General features: G+C 28.1%; 1 protein-coding gene across 2 annotated transcripts in view; it reads left to right on the forward strand.

Moving 5' to 3' along the window:
• Positions 1–439: 439 nt before the first annotated feature.
• Positions 440–15,060, forward strand: part of LOC100167797 (NACHT domain- and WD repeat-containing protein 1) — a 296,809-nt gene continuing 282,188 nt past the window's right edge. For both annotated transcript variants that reach the window (XR_003839001.1, XM_029486925.1), the window contains exon 1: positions 440–749. The gene's annotated coding sequence lies outside the window, so the exon portion shown is untranslated. The remainder of the gene's footprint in view (positions 750–15,060) is intronic.

Raw genomic sequence — 15,060 nt, forward strand, 5'->3', positions numbered from 1 at the left:
TGGTGGTACGAATATCGAAATGTACGAAAGATATCCGATGACCGTGCAGCATGTTGCGGAGAAGACTTTTGTTTCTCGAAAAGTCACGTGTTTCACCCCGTCCAGCTGGAGCAGCAGCAGCAGCAGCAGCAGCCCTCTCACATGTTGTACGTCTGCTCCATGAGCAAGCCGGAGTCGGTGGTCGACTCGCAGACGCAACCGTGGCGGTCGGTCGGCGGCGGCGGCGTGGCAGAGAAAAAGTAAAAACGTTCCCCGTCACCGCCACACCGGTGCGTTACGTTGCGGTGCGGTGGACTCGCGCGACAGGGCACCCCTTGTGTTTTCTCTCGCTGGTCAGCCAGCGTTGCCAGGGGGACTGCCGCCAGCACGGCGACGCGGAAAAGCCGGGAAACGCGACGCGCGCACGGGGAAAAACCCGCGCGTCATCAAGTGTTGCACCTCTTTAACGTTTGTACGCCACGACCGAACGCACGGCGAAGCTCTCAGTCGCGCGTTGTTCGCCCGTGCCCGTCGCCGTCGTTGTTGCCGTCGCGCCACCGATCTCGTTTCGATATAATATTATTGTCACGCGTATAACTTTCCGATTTGGTTCGTTCCCTCGCTAACTCTGTCTCTCTCGATTTCGCTAGTTCTCACACACTCTATCTCTTTCCTTCTCTCTCTCACCCCTCTCTCCGTCTCCTCCTCTCCCCCCCTCCAACTTTATCGCCGTTTGGCGGTTTTTTTTATCGACACTGCTGGACACCAATGTAAGTATACGCATTGCACATACGACCATATATTGTATTACATTACAGTGGCGCCCACCGGTTGGGCCATAATATTATATACTCAAATAATTGTACACTTGTTGAGTCTCATGTTTGTAAATCATACTGTGCTAAGTATTGTTATAATGGTTGTGTCCCAGTAAACAATTATCTTACCATTTCGGATGACCTAAGACTGCCTGTTACTTGTTATCTAGTTACAGGTATTGTCAAGTTTTTTTTATTTAAGAAGTTTTAAAAAAAATCTCCTTTGCGGTTTGTTTAAATTTTAAAATTTAGGTTCATTATCATGAGAGTTTTTTCGGTGATTATTTCACGTTAACTTTTATAAAAACGTTTGCATGTTATATTCACACGCGTAATATTATTTTTAAGGTTTACATTCCATAAGAACCTTAAAATGTTCATTACCATAACGTTTTTATTTTTTACTTAACATAATATGGGTGATGTAATATTAAAACGAAGTTGAACAAGATGCCTCCTACTAGAAGAGTCGAGTTTGAGCACTTCCAATATTAAAACGGTCATTTGTATTTTATACGTTTGTTATAAAACTTTTCAGATGTCCGATATAAATATTTTCTTATTGAATGTATAAATGAATATATATATATTATATCATCTAAGGCTGTCTGAATTGTAAACGACTTTTGTGAGTGGGAAACGTTAGATATGCCACTTTATAAAAATAACTTTTATTCCATGCAGTTCTGAAAAATTTTTGTATTATCATTTACGTAAATATCGTTAATTAAAAAAAATCTTTATTTATTTATATTATTCATAGGTATATTATACATATACAATATTAAATTAAAAATAAATTAATCCGATAGCAGTTTTACAAGCCAAAGGAAATAGAATAATATATTGATAATTACATTTTTTCCATTGCAATGTGACGTCCCATTAAATTTAAAATTGGAACGCTAATTATTGTGAATGTAGCAAGCAAATATACATCTATATGTTATATATATATATATTACATGGCGTTCGTTACGAAACAGCTATTTAAATATGTCAACGCTACAATATGTTATATCCTTCCTCTTTCCTTGTTTTATTGATATTAATTCGTGATTGTGTCTATTTTTCAAAATAATACATTTATTTGAATTAAATATTTTTTTTTCATATCATAAAAAACGTTTTGCTATTATCATACAAGCAAACAATAATATAACACGTACGTTTATTTGCTTATTGTATTTTTAACTCTCTCGCCAGAATATGAAAACACGGAGGTTTAACTTGCTGTTGACCATGTCAATACAACATGACATAATTTAATACCTATTTAATATACTTTACAATATTTGTACATAATTTAATTAATTTGCATTATAATAAACGAGGTAAAACATCATCGTCTTTATAAACAAATTAAACCTTTTATGAAAGTATTACAAAATATCACTTTAGACCAATTAAATCCACGATGATAATATGTAGAATGAGAGTAAAAATTGTTATATATATATATAGGTAGGTATATTCCTAAAAAATAATATTACGCGATAACAATCCTTAAAATAATCAGTTTTCGTTATCGATTTTCAACATGTCTTCGATAGCCGTCCGCTAAACAATAATAACTAGTTATAGTTCACCTACGTTATGAAGGAAAACATAACGCCATTTAATAAGGAATTGCATGCACTTGTCATAACAATACAGTTATTATTTTAGTAACTTTCGATGGAGGCGTTTTCTTTAATTTTGTTTTCGGGCGTAAACATCTTGCACTCTAAAGTATTATTTATCGTTGTTTCTGCCTAATAGGGCCAGAGAAGAAGAATTAATATCAATACATCATATTTTTAGTTTAGTTTTATTCGACATTTTTAGTGGTCATTGTCTTTTTGGATTTATTTTTTATACACGAAAATACACGTAAATACAGCTCCCAAGCAGAAATAAATTTCTGAGATTCATTACATAGATTATTACTTCGAGCTCGGATTCTTTTTATTTTGTTGTACACCAAAAGTTGTGCACGTTCGACGGTCCAAAGTTATTTGCGTTCTTAACTTATCCAGCTATAGTCGAACATTTTGAAACTATAACTAATGGTTTTGTAACTAGATATGATGAAATATGACGTTACATTGTATTGGAGAAGAACAAACTAGAGAAAATATAGGTGAATGTTGTTTAGAGAGGGTGAGCATTATCGAAATTCAGCCTGAAAGTTTGAAAGGGAATGGGATGCTGTATACTAGAGTTTAGTAATGCTTTCAAAGTAATACGAACAATAGGATATTGTGAAGGTAAACAAAAATCGTTTAGTAATTTAATGCCAAGTAGTGTTACATATCAAAATGCTTATACCTACTTGATATTGAATATAATGCAAGGTAATGATTTATGCTTAAACGCTTTAGAAATTAGCTATATAGTTTATTATAGTGTTCTCAATAAATTATCGTCAGTTTATCGAATTAGCGTTGTAAAAAGTATTTTTTGATTTTTTGACCTAAAAAAAATATATACTGTGTTTAAAATGGGTTTTTAATATTTTTAAATAAACTGGCATATGAAGTTATGAACCAATAATATGTTAAATTTGATTAATTATTTATACATACTGCAATTTGTGGTTATTGTATCTTTGTTTGTGCTTACAACAATGAAATGTACTAATGAACCTGATAAGGAAAGCCTACTATACGATCATGCTAAGTTTCTGAATCCAGTTAGTATCTACGTTATTTATGGGTCTAATTTAATGCACAAACTAATATTAATTATTGTGATATTGTAACAATACCAGATATTGTAATAATATCAAATAATTTAACCACAGATGATATCATAAATACCTAATTTAGTATCCTTTAAATGTTCTATTAAATTCTAGGTAAAGCAATATTGTCCTAATATTTTTTTTCTTATAAAATCGACAAGATAATATGATGCTAACTTTCCAATTATAGTCGGTACAATAGAATCACACAAATTATGGTTAATTAGGCACATAGATTTTGGAATTTTATGTTGACGCGTTAGATTGTGTTTTGATAATCTGATTCTAAAATAACATAAACTCTGAAGTATAAAGATATGTATATTAATTATGTATACTACATATATATTAGTAATAAAATTGACATTGATAATGGTGCCTAATATATTATATTATAATTTATAATATATAATATATTATGTAGCTTTAGGCTGTAGCTGCAGTTATAGTGTTCGTCTGCGGGAAGTGTATTAAACACACCCGTTTATTATGTATTTATGTTTTCATGTGATATACAAAAAGTTATATGTACCTACCTAGATTAAATGAATAAATACAATTTAATTATTACATATTATTATATCATGTATATAGATTAATTATTTTTCTAAAACATTACCTATACGCAGAGATACGCTATAATCGAATTTGTATAACAATAATACTATATTTAAATAAAACGTTGTGTTTTTCTACCGCCACAACCGATAAAAAATAATAATGTTCCTACATTAAAATATATTTACAGAACAGCCAAAAATAAATTATGGAATATTGACCACAGAATTGATTAAATCTATTCTGTGTATTGACTAACAATATAACTACTTATATTTTATATTTTATGAGGTTATTTGGCTACTTGGATATTGTTCATACTGTTTAAAAACCGTCTATTAAATTACATTAATATAGTTTTCGAATACAAAATGTTAAAATTATATTACACTATAATTTTAAATAAATTTCTATACATACAAAATAATCTAGATAAATTAATATCGATAACTCAAGTTTTCATCTGAGGACTGAGATAAATAAAAAGTTGACCAGTAGATTTTTATCTAGATAAGATAATATATAATGAAATATAGATTAGTCGCAACACTGCCTTTGGGATATCTAAGTCCGTAATAAACAATAAGTACACGTGTAGGCGGTATAATTAAGTAAGTACATCATTTTAAACAATTGTTACAGTATTTTAACGTCGTTAGTTCCTAAATATATGGTGATTATTTATTGTTGATGTATATTATTGAATAATGATGTTTGTTAAGCATTAACATCAATTCAGAGAGTAATGTATCGTTCGCTCTCTATCTCGCTTTATCACTCTCGCTCTAAAAAAAACTTATTTTACGTAAATAACCAAACGATATATGCAGTTATTTTTATTTCCGTTTAATAATAAATTTATATTTTATATTTTATATTACATTAATAAACATTCATAAATTATTTATGATGAATATTGGACAGGTAGTATAATATTTCGTATTATTATTATCGTTGGCTGTAATATTAAAGAAAAACACCTTCATTACTACCCATTATGCAGCCGCCTCGTCTGAAGTTAAAAATTTACCTCGGGTTTCTCTAATGGTATTAACCAAAGGGTAAATTTATACTGATATTTGCGTTTTTGCTCGACGCTGACAATATGATTATCAATGAGTGGAATAATTACACGGAGCACTAATGAACTTGTTTTCGAGCAGTATATTGTGTGAGCGGTTGTGGATGCTTGTAATAATTATGCAGGGTATCGGTAACGTCAGCACTTTTAAATTTCAGTCAAATGTGGTTAATTTAATCATATAGTAACCACGAGGTGGATATCGGTGATGTACTAAAAACGATACTCAACCTCGTCAAAGGGCAGTATATCCGCTTTGGCTTTGCACTGACATTGAACGAGTTATATTTCGATAATATGTTAAAAATTATAATGATCTCAACCATCTGATAGCAGCCATATTGAAATACTTCAGATGTTTTCTACAAAAATGCATAATGTGCTTTATGGTAATGGAAGGTAATAAAAATTTGATAGTACAATATCATGACCGGGTTCCTCTTATAATTATGGACGGACGAATGTGTTGTTAAGGTAAAAATAATATAATATAATATACTTTATGACGTCTATTGCAATTAAAATGTACAAAGTTCTACTTTATAGCCATTCTTAGCTACTATATTAATATGTATTGATTTTTTTTATTACCTATATTATTATTACTGCTTTTACATGTCACATAATATATATATATACATGAAATTCACGTGGTAAACGCAATAATGACAATAGAATAAACGTAAACTGTGAAATGTCAAGATAAGCATACTGTACAGTGTTTATTTTTCTCAACGAAATATGCCGAAATTTACTAATAACTATTATACTTGACAATTACATAAAAAGAGTTTCGTTATCTGATATCTCGAATAAGAGGCAGTTGTTATAATTGCGTTGGAAGAGTCTTGCAGAGCGGGAAAACTACAATAACTGAGACACTGAGCGAAATTTAAAGTTAATAATAATTTATGAACAAATTCGACAAAAAGTATCCTTTTGAACTTAACTTTTAGAGCATTTTTCATAGTTCTTATAATTTTGTTTATTACGCTCTGGAAGACGATCTATCGTGGTAGTGTTTAAAATTTAGATCACACTTTTAATGTGATTGTAATCTTTACATTTGTGCACAATAAGTTATTATTATATTATGTTTTTTACAGTCCGTAGTTTCGTCGATTTACGGATTTATCCATTCTCAAGATACACAATATCTAAATTAATATTAATACATAACTTGTTTAATTTTTATACAAAATGCACGTAAAGATTGAATTGCATTCTATAGTAAAATATGAAAAAAATAACACAAAATGGACGAATTATACATTTCTCGACATTCGCATGGAACTTTGAATAATATGTTAATTCTACATATTACATGAGTATCAATAGATATTAATTATTAAAATTATGTTATTTACTATTATTTAATATTATTTATTGCAAATGTATAACGTTAGTACCTACTTTTAAAATATCAAGATTCAAATGCATAAAACTGATTTTTTAAAGAAGAAAACGTTCTAACTTTTCGAAATGTACATTAAATAAAATTTATTCATATTTTGTATGATATGCAAAATATAAATAGTTACTTTGGAGTGAACGATTATATGAATTATACTCTTTGAATTTATTACAAAAGCATAATTTATTGTACATTCATCATAATCGAGTCAGTTGTGTTTCTGGTTAATACTATAATTTCGTTCAAATATTTATTCTCTTGTGGTCTTGTACACCAAAGTGAACAAAAACACATAGCTGACGGGTCAAAAATTAATACGAACCAAATCCATTTTAATTTCAGAATTATTTTAAACGTTAGAATAATAATTGTTTGGAAGTTAAAGTAACCACATATTTATATAAGTATAAAATATTATGCTGCAGTATGTATAGTATGGAAAATAAATAAAATTTGACTAACAACAATGCTTAATCTAATTTCAATTTTAAACTAATTAATAGACGATTAAAATGTTCGTCTATGTTCTTTTGGTAGAATACCAACATTTGTATTATTATGATACAATCTTTTCAACACACAAAATAACTATTGTGTGTACAAATCTAAAATGAAACCACAAAGGCCATTTTTTTCACGCCCAAAATATGATATATATATATATATATATATTAAATGATAAGTACAGATTTTACTGTGAAAAACAATGTAAACTAAGAAAGTTTAAAAACAAAAAGTTTATTCAAATAACAAAAAAAACATCTTAGGCATTGTATAATATAATATTATGACAAGAAGTTGGAAATCATTCTTACTTTCTTTGAACTAACTTATTTAGATAGAATATAAACTAGGTATAAGATGTGTTCATTGCTCACAAAATATGCTGAGTTCACCACGAGGGTGAGAACTTGGGGTATATATGACGTAGACGTGACATCACAATCATATTTATATAGTATACTTGGCCGATCTTCACAAAAAAATTTTAACTATATATTATACATAATTAATATATGGTTTAGTATTGGTTGTAAGTATGTAATTATGAGTTGAAAATTAGTTTTTTTTTACATATTTTTGTCATTTCTTGTTATAAGCTAGATATATGTATTTAATTTATAAAGTTTATTACCTATAAGTTTGGTTAGTGTTTACTTATTTTATTGATGTATTGTTGTAAAATATTTTGATTTTTTTCTGCCTAAATAAGTATTTACTCAAAAAACCCAAATTGTTTATAAGCTAATGATTTCACTCATTATGTTATAAATCTGAATTTCGGATTGACGCGTTATAAATGTTTTAAATTTAAAAAAAAATTGGTTAAGCTATTTACTTTTCTTTTGTGAGAAACGAAAGGACTATTGGGAAATCATTTTAAAAATACAGTGATATTTATTTTTGCATGCAACTTTTAAAATAATTAGTAATTTTATGTTTGTTACGAGATCACAAAACTAAAAAAAAATAAGAGCTAATATTTGTTAAAACGAAACTGATCATAATGTATAGTAGTTGCATAGTGTATATTATTACATTATGTCAATTCCAATAACAATAAAACACAAATATGACATAATTGTATAGGAATTTCAATATTACACGATTTCAATATTGTTCACATTATCATTATTAAAATATACAATTTAATAAATAATATAATACAACGTGCAAAACTGCTAAAAATGTAAATGTACAATGAGTAAGTTTATTTTGGTTTTACCAATATTAAATCGAAATAATTTTAACAACGAAGTCCTGGAATGGAATAGGTACCCCGTCAGTGTTATAAATTCAATAAAGTAAAATATGACAAATCCACTGGTTACAATACAGTCATCAGATAAGCATATTTTGTAATTTAATTTTTTGACCTCATTATCATTCTCGATCATTTGAGCTTTTCAGTAAAGCAGGGAAGTAACATTATCACAACTCCAATAATATAATTTGATTATGTATCAGGTCGTGCGATATTAAATATATTATACATTAAGTTAGGTTACCAGAGGGTAAGAGTTAAACCGTTACAGCAATCAGATCAAAACTGAATGGAAATGTTGTATTTTTTATTACGTTTTCCTGGTTTTTATTTTATTTTATTATCAATAATTGTTGAATAACGGCGAAATGCCACATCCATTGTCTACAAATTGAACCCTAAAATGATTCGATTACATAAAGTTTGTTCATCCATAGGTTATAACTGATAAAGTTATTTACAGTATAAAATATATTTTTTAATATTAAATGGTCGATGAATTTGAAAATAAGCAATTTCAATGTGGTTTGCGTCAGTAGGTACCTATTTAACATTTTCAGCTTGAAATAATTATAAAAAATTGATAAAATAGTTTATGAAAAAATGTAAAAGTTATAAAAATGATGTCCTTAATCATGGAGCTATTCGTTCCATTAATTTTGATTTATTATTAATATTTAATAAAACTGTAGTAATACTCTATTGAGACGGGGTGAATGGACGATCTGTGAAAAGTAAAACAAATGTAATTTATTTTTATTGCCTGCAATTTCCAAGGTATTGTATAAACGGTTCATTGGCCTTATTGGCTATAATTAATTAAAGTCTGTAACTGAAGTAACCTGTGTAAATAATGAATATAATATTTATTACCCATCAAAATATTGTAATAAATTAAAGTATTCGTATAAGTTTCAAATCAGTAAATATTTCATTAATTTTTTTTTTTTTTAAATATTGTGTTCAACTCCTATTTTTCAATACATTGTAAGTTTTGTGATAATTACTTTAGACTAAGAACTGTGAGAGAGATATATTGGGAATCGTCTTATGACATGACTGTATGAGGTAGGTAGTAGAAAATCTCATAAAGTTTCAAAGTGTTGTCACTATTTACATTGTAAATCGAGTACACATTGTGTTTTTGTGTGTAGATTATAAAAAAAATCAATAAATCTATTTGTCGTTTTCTTGAAAATCTCAAACAATTTGTGACTTTATCTCGTGGTTTTCGCGTGACCCAGAGTATCGTTTGACAACTTTGTTGCGTCGCCAACCAGATGCTGAAACTGATGACTATTAGCACACTGGATTTTGTGTTGTTATTATATAAAATATATAGACAGTGAGGGGATACATCGGATATTAATTAATTAATTATTGAACAACATAAAACAAACAGTTTGTTTTTTGTAATAATTATAATTTAGTTATTAGGCATATTTACACTAAACATTAATTAGATCAGTTTAAATATCGGTGTTGTTTCAACGGTGGAGCAAAAAATTATGATTTTGATAGCCAAATTTGACGATACGTGCACAACGATATTATAATGTATATTATTAAATCTGAGAAATTATATTTCTAATGGTGTCTAACGTTACAAAAATGAAAATAAAAGCAATACAATAATAGAAAATTCCCGGAATTAACTAGCTGCACCTTTCAACCGACCTTATGTTTAAATATGCCGAGCTCCTGTCAGACTTGACAATATTGAGACGATTATCTTACAAAACAAATAATACACCACTGTTGTATTGCAGCGAGGTGTGCGATGTAGATAACACTATTTTATATGAATTATTCCTAACCGGGCATCTTTTTTTTATTCCATCTTATCCGAACTACGGGCTTTTCCGTTATGGTATTTTTAAATTTTTTTCATCATCGCGTCCGTTGTCTTTGCAATATAAGGGAATAAACGAAAATATTTGTCCATACAATACCATTTAAAATTTCTCAGAAATAGCGAGTTGGCAGGACTGACGAATTCATTTTATACGTAGGTACCTAAGTCGAATGAGAAAGTTTTGAGAATGTGTCAATCATAATAATCTTCACTTTCCTGCTGTACATCGGTCTGATATAGTGCATTAGTGCGGTAATGAAAAGGATATATATTTTCCAATCGACAAATCCGACCGGAATCGTCAGTTGTTATGCCATATTTTCTAAAAGGTTTACTGCGCTGTTTTCATAAAAAGGCCTACGAAATCGTATTGTACTGTATTCGAATCTTAACACAAAGCATTTTCTATGTGAATTATTGTCTGATTGATAAACAGATTCTTCAAAATTGTTTTGTGATAAACGGTGTGGGTCACATAAGTATACTGACGTAATCCGAACCATATTTTCAAAAGACATATTTCAAAAGACCCCGTATAATATTCAACGTCTAATATATTGTTTAGAATTTTGCAATATGCGTCAAACAAGATGGTTGCGCTTTGTTCCACCCACAATGGAAACGGGTTTATAACGATACATACAAAAGATTGTCCTCCAGGAATATACAGAATAATTATCGACATATTATCATCGAAAACATTGTTGGTTGACGAAATATGGTATTTCTGTTAGACTAATAATAATTAATTTTATGATTTTACTGCATAATAATATAATAACATATATAATATTATATACAATATACATATCTATATTACATACAATATTATATATATGTATAAATATACAATATACATATATGTGTGTATATGGTGCGAAGGAATTTAATTCTAAGAGACAAGGAAATGGAAAGTATTGTGATTAATGACTGAATAATGAAAAGAGGGACGAACCTCGGTTTCATTAATCCAGTTGTGATGGGGACCCTGGAGACTAAAAGAACAAACATAGATTATTTATTTTTTACATGGAACACCGCGTGTCTATTCTACCATAAATTATGACGTAAAGTATTGGGAGATTGATTTATTACTTTGACGATAGAATTTCCCCGAGTATATAATATATTTTTTATTGTTATTATTATTTTTTAACTCTGTAAAACTTTAAACGTCAAGGGATCGTGATCAAACGGAAAACTATATAAACTTTCTTAGTATATTATTTCATCTTAATATTATAGGCTTGATATAAATAGATTATACTCAGTAATTTTTCCGTGTAAACATAAAACGATTATAAAAAAAAAATACACTGATCATTTGACTTGACTTTGCATAAGGTAATAATTAATTTTTAGAAAGAAAAAATTGATTATTGTAAATACATACTAAATAGTTTTCATAATTATTGTTTTAAACAACTGCAATCAATTGGAATAGAACCGTACAACTTGTGCATTAGGTAAAATGTTTTAATATATAGTATACAAATCTAAATAGGTAGTTAAAAATCGTTAAAAATAAAATAGTTAAATTTAAATTTAAGGTAGTTAAAGTCAAGTTAAGATAAAACAATTACCACTTAAATATTTTTTCAATATGAAAATAAATAATATTATATGTAAAATAAAATGGTAGGTATAACTTACTACTGTATGAGTGATAATTTTGTTTTCATATGCTCATTATAAAGGATAGTAATTACATTTTTTTTACTAACAGTAAAATCGATTACTCTATAGAATGCTATCCATATCAAAAAGCATTTTAATGTACTTGAAATAAAAAGCTTTTAACAAAAGGGTATTTGGAAACATAAGGTTTAGATTGTAGTTGCTTGGTTTTATTTTCTATCAGATTATATTGATCTTTTTTTTTATGGCTTTGCCTTTTCCAAGATTTTTATACAATACACTAAATACCATGTAAAGATCAAAAATGTTGATTATATTCTATGTAAAAATAATACACCCTCGATGTATACCAAAACCTTAATTTAGAAATTAAATTAATTAAGATTTGAATTTATTGCTGTAAATGATAAGATTTTTATTTTAAAAGTATTTTTTTTATATAATTTAATCTACAATATGTTACAATAAAGAACAATAAGTAAAAAGATGAACGATATTATGACTTGAAAAACGGATTTATGAAGCCTTCCAGTGAAGGCACTGAGGCAGTTTAAAAAAAAAATTGAATATTATTTGTAAAATAAATACGAAAAATGTACTTAGTGGCCATATTTAAGCAATATTAATATATTTTTTTGTAAAAAAACACAAATTGAAAAGACTGATCAGAAATAAAATATATCTTCAGTAAGTATACTAAATAACTACATAAAGTAGGTGCACAAATTTGTATGATAAACAATATTAGTTTAAAGAAAATTTGCTCCAATTAATTTAAGTAATAATATTTTTCAATATATTTTTTTTTTTTTCAACAGTGTTGAATTTAAGGTTATAAGTTTATAACAAATAGTGGGCATAATAAACAATTTAATTAAAATTGTACTTATTTGTTATTCTTGTATTTGACTATGGATAAGTTAATAAATTAAAAACTATTAAATAAACATTTCACTTCTCCAAATTATTATTCAATAGTTAATGAGAACAAACAAATAATTATACTTAATGATTGATTTATTTTTTAATTACTCTTAGATTAATATATACTATATGTATAATATGCATACAATATATATTATATTACTAGCTGAACCCGTGCACTTCGTTGCCCATTAAGTGTACTAACTATATGTGACTCAAACTTTGTTCAATTCGTTATTTAATATTCGTTGTATGGTTTCAAAATTAATCTTAACTTTTCCGTTGCCCGGAATAAAAATTCTGATTCGCAGCAGAACATTATCAGGTAGGCAATCTACCTGCGGTAGATCGCGGACCCCGTGCTGTATGAACATTAGTGTATGATTTAACTCTAAAGTATCAAAGTTATACCAAGTTTGTCGTATTCTACCTATGGTGGATTGATATAATCAATTAATACAAAATCCTAACCTAACCTAACCATACTAAAATTAGATGAATAAACGCAAATGCATACAATAAAATTCATTCAAATCGGTCTAGCCATGTAGGAGGAGTTCAGTTACAACACACGTACAGTAAAATTATTGCGCTTAGCAACACATTGGGCGATTCATTTTTATATTATATGAAATCAACAAACATGCCCGATTAACCAATAGCAACCAATATAATATAATGCACTGTTGCGCCACTGTTGTATTCTTTACATCCAGATTTCCTACTTTTCCGGTGGATTTTCCTAAATTTTTATTTCGTAAAAACCTTCTCCTGACAATTACGAACATCTTAAAAAAAATTTGAGCCAAATCGGTCCAGGCGTTGTTGAGTTATGCGCTTACCAACACATTTTGCGATTCATTTTTATATTATAGATATAACGGTATGTATATTATGTATATGGTTATTGTTGTACGCAAATTTTAATTATTTGTCTTATTTTTATACAACGTGAAGCGCCCTTCGAAAATATATAAGTGCAATCTTTTATAAGCTAATTATGGCTACAATAACTAGTTGGTAACATAAATGTTCGGCTGTTAATAGTGAACTTCTATCACGATAGCTTTTTTTCATTAGGATAATTTAATTCACTTCCTCAGTTAGTATCATCGTTTTCATATTAAACACAATTTTATCTTATTAATTATATTATAAATTTAAACTACGCAATATTTAATCAATAACTAATACAAAAGACATTATTCAATTTATTATAATTTTGATATTTTATCATCAAATTACATTATCAATTTTTTATTTAACAATTAAGTATTAAGTATTAATCCTAAATTTATAATCAATAGATTTACTCATATAATATAATATATGAATAATATTTTCATTTTATCAACTGTGACTTTCGTTGATATAGATACCAAAATTTTTTCAATTTATAAAAAAATTATATTTACTTAATTTAGATGTATTTTTTTTTAACCATTCTTCAATTATAGTGATTTTAAAAATATTTACATTGATATTAACCTATTCATGTTTTTTTTTTTTAATGTCTTAAGTTTTATCTGTCTAAGTCATATAAATTGGGGAACTTCCATCAATTTTAATATACCTAATAAAATAGTTGTATACATTTCTGAACCATAAATAACATATGATGTTCAGATAGATAGAATGAAAATTAATCTCAGATACGGGTAATTGCTCACTTTAGTTAAGTCGTGGTTTTCAATTTGTTCAGTGATTTCGGAAAAATACAGGAACCAAACGTTGTAAATAGTTTCTAAAATGTATGGATACAGATAATCAATATCCATTCGGAATGATTTTGGAAACGCATTATTTCACAATTTTATTTTTATTTGCAAATTTAAACGGTTAATATTGTTAACGTCTATCATAACCACATAAAATTGAATTGTGTTAATGATAAATCTGTTAAATTAGATTTATTATTTCTAGTCAACGTTAGTGATTGGGTATGGAAAACGTACATATCCAATAAACGTCTTCAAAAGGTTACTACGTGGCTAGATTCTTACGAATTTAATGTCCATGTATTTGTAGAGATGATGTCAAAGTACTAAATATAATGTACATACTATTTATAAACAGGTAGGTACTACCGAAATGTTACATGTAACTTTTTTATAACTTTTTTTTTTTTAACATTTATTTGAAATATACAATCTGTAATTTGTAGTTACAATAAGCATATGAGCTGGATTATACAGTTGACTTTGGAAGCGTGAGGGGAGTAGCTACCCAGCAGTAAGACTCGACTTTTTATAACTAATTTAAATGTAACTAATGCATGCTTATATTTCGGTGTGATATAGGTA

Source organism: Acyrthosiphon pisum, chromosome A1 (assembly GCF_005508785.2).
Source record: "Acyrthosiphon pisum isolate AL4f chromosome A1, pea_aphid_22Mar2018_4r6ur, whole genome shotgun sequence".
NCBI lineage: Eukaryota > Metazoa > Arthropoda > Insecta > Hemiptera > Aphididae > Acyrthosiphon > Acyrthosiphon pisum.